General features: G+C 37.2%; 1 pseudogene; it reads left to right on the top strand.

Annotated features, from left to right (window-relative positions):
• Positions 1 to 3,654, top strand: part of LOC107725328 (PHD finger protein 19-like) — a 41,061-nt pseudogene that overhangs the window by 15,280 nt on the left and 22,127 nt on the right.

Below are 3,654 nucleotides of genomic sequence, written 5' to 3'. Positions count from 1 at the left end.
CAATATTTAAATTATTATTTAAATAATAAATGTTAACTATTCTTAAAGCAAACAATCTCTCATGTAAATAATTTTTAATCGAACCAGCTACACTCTACACATTTTTCTGATCACATGGTTTAATTAAATTAAATAATTAAATCTAATTTGTCTAAAATCCAACTGCACATAACTGTAAAAATCAGATATCCCCTGATTGGCTGTGATTGTGTCGTGCCGCCGTTTCACATTCAGTGTGTACAGACAAATTGCTTGTCGCTGAAAATTGCTCTTTGGTGGCTTTGAACACCGAAACGGTCCAATCAGATTTTAGGGTCGGCGCTATCTGTTTTATAATGAAATATAAGCCATTGCTTTTCGGAAAGATCAATGAACGCAATAACCAAAGTGAAATTCTATTTGCAACATCTCAACGGTAATGATTAGTGAATATTGAGACAAACTTAATGCGGCGTCGCACACAGGCGAGATTACATGCATTAGGGGATTTTTAAAAGATCATAATGACACTGTCAAGCACAATTTTTCTGCGGCTGCAGCGCCGTTTGTACCTCTCCAAGGTGTGTAATTTAAATGCCTCCATTTTCTGTCTTTTCTCTCATAGGTTTTACTTGTTCATTTGTGCGGTGTGCAATAAAGGAGCGGAATACATCAAGCGGCTGGCTCTCAGATGGTAAATGGCTGCTCTTCTTTTCCCCCTCGCAAGTGATTGTGCCCAGATCCGTGTCAGAATTATATAGTCAAAGTGTCGGATGTGATTGATGCGGGACGGAGCTACAGCGTTTTCTCTCTATTTCAGAAAGTAAAGAGGGGGCATTGCGTCTTTTTTTTAGATTAGAGTTGTCTGGACATTGATTCTTGCTTTTTGTCCCAAATGAGAAATAGCCATTTGAAAGGAAGATTTGGTGCTGAGAGGATTTCTTATGATAGCAGGGGATTACTCTTGAAATACAGTGAGCTGGATGTGTTGGATATTTAGGTATGAAGCCAGTCTCGGTTCAGATTTAAGCTTTATCCTTCTTAAAAAGTCTGGTGTGTTAAAATGGACCTTGCCTTGTGAATGGAACGGCACTCTGTTTAACGTTCACCATGTGACAGTTCATGCAGATTTTGTCGGCGTCATTTGATTTAAGAGCATTTCTGCTTTAGGACATCTTCAGATTAGTCTCTAGAATTTTATGTGAGGTTTTCTTGTTTTCAGTCCAATTATTTTTCATTTGCAGGGTGGATGTGGTCCATCTTGCCCTGTACAACCTGGGAGTCCAAAGTAAAAAGAAATATTTTGAACTAGAGGAGATCCTGACCTTCATCAGCAACAACTGGGACCATTTCCAGATGGGCAAGGTGATACAATCAAGCTTATCCTGTCATTTAATATTCACAATCTTTTTAGAAAAACGTTAAAGGGAAAGAGTGTAATTTAAACAATAAAGTGTAGTGTAATTTTTGGATGGGCTTTGGGTGGACGTTTAGTCAATAAGCAACTACCCAGAGAGAACACCCTAGTGACACCCTAGTAACCATTCAGAACACCCTGTCAACCACATGGCAACACCCAGAACACACTAGCAACTGCATAGCAACAACAATAACACTCTAACAATATGCTAGGAACCACCCAGAACACCCTAGCAACCACATAGCAACCATAGATATGTATAGATTCCTTATTCGACCGAAATACCTATTCACCATAATTATCAATGAGTATTACAAGCGTATAAATTGCAGTTGTAGATGCACACAGTCAGCGCGCTCAAATGTTTGCAGACCGTTCCAAAAATGGCGGATGGCTTACGCATCGCAGCCCATAGAAACAGTCGCTAATGAGGCATCTACATATATGTATATCTATGATAGCAACACCAAGAACAAACTAGCAACTGCGTATCAACACACTAATCAATAGAACACACTAACAACCTCATAGCAACAACCGGAACACACTAGAAATGCCTAGCAGCCACCCAGAACAGCCTATCAACCACATGGTAACACCTTAGTAATGCCCTAGTAATCACACAAAACACCCTAGCAACCACACAACAACACCAGGAAAACACTAGCAACAGCATAGCAACAACTAGAACACCCTAACAATGCCCTAGTAACCACCCAAAACACCCTAGCACACAGAGCAACACACAGAACACACTAACGATAACAATATTGTGCATATTCATTACCGTGATATATCGCATTACCGAATACCGGCACAAGTCTACTAGCAACTGCACAGCAACAACTAGAACACCCTAACAATGCCCTAGTAACCACCCAGAATACCCTAGCAACCACACAGCAACACCAGGAACACACTAGCAACTGCATAGCAACAACCAGAACACCTTGACAAGTGACAAGAACTTGTCAACAAGCTCTTCGCTGATTGGCGTGCAACGCATCATGCAAATTTTCCGCTCGAGTTGAAATTTTTTTACTTGCTCGGAAAACACGATTGAGTCGTGCGTTTATATCGAATATCGTGCATTTGCAGCAAACGCGTCACCCAATTCGCATCATTCGTGTCGCCTGGCACTTTTACATCTACTTTTACATCGCAAAAAATATTATTCGCTTTTTGTGTGCACACACCATAACAACAACCATAACACTCTAACAACGTCCTAGTAACCACCCAGAAAACCCTATCAACCACATTACAATACCCAGAACACACTAGCAACAGCAAATCAACACCCAGAACACTCTAGAAACATCCTAGTAACCACACAGAACACCCCAATAATGTCCTAGTAACCACAAAACACCGTAGCATTCACAAGGCAACACCCAGAACATTCTAGCAACCATAAACGTGTCATTCCATTTTGTACAACTAGTGATGTAAAAATGACACAATTCACCTTCAAAGACATTTGAAAGCAAATAAAAACAGTGCTAGAGATTTGTCTGTAGACTGCTGTAATTGCTAGGTACTGAAAAGCAGTTCCTTTGATAGACATGGGTAGTGAAAATTAGCCTGTTTTTTTGTTGTGCATCATCTCGTCATTCTAACTGCTTGTTTGTTGTCAAGTGTAATCTGAGAAAACAGCACTGCTAAATTGATCACACTTTATGGAAGACTTAACAACTACAGCAAAGCCTATGTCTTCACATTTGTCTTCATTGAAACATGACAGCTCAAGGCACCAGCAAAGGAAATGTCTCATAATAAAACACCATATCACACAATCAGTTTCTCGCAAAGACTTTCTTACCTATTTCTTACCCTTTAGCTCTCCAATACTCCTCTGTCTGAACGGGGCCAGTATATTCTTGATGCCCTCAACAACTATAAAAGCAAGTAAGAAAAATGTTTTCCTTTCGTTTTCTCTCATTAAAATTATGCATGGACTTGTTTTAATTAATTTTAATGTATTTAATTAATTTAATTAATTTTTATTTTTTTTATTTTTAATAATAATTAAAGTTTATTTAAAAAACAAAATTATTACATAGATTTGTATATATTTAGTCATTTTAAAATGTTTAAAATGTTAAAATTAATTTGAATAGTAAACATAAGTTTTATAAAAAAAATTATATTATTTATTTAATATTATTTATTTAAACATTTTCTGATTTTTTATATTATTTTTTTAATCATTTTTTATTCAAAATATAAAAATAATAGTAAAAACATATTATATA

Source organism: Sinocyclocheilus rhinocerous, unplaced genomic scaffold (genome assembly GCF_001515625.1).
Source record: "Sinocyclocheilus rhinocerous isolate Xijiao unplaced genomic scaffold, SAMN03320098_v1.1 scaffold785, whole genome shotgun sequence".
Classification (NCBI taxonomy): domain Eukaryota; kingdom Metazoa; phylum Chordata; class Actinopteri; order Cypriniformes; family Cyprinidae; genus Sinocyclocheilus; species Sinocyclocheilus rhinocerous.
Note: the sequence above shows the minus strand (reverse complement) of the source record. Positions and strands in the feature narration are given on the sequence as shown.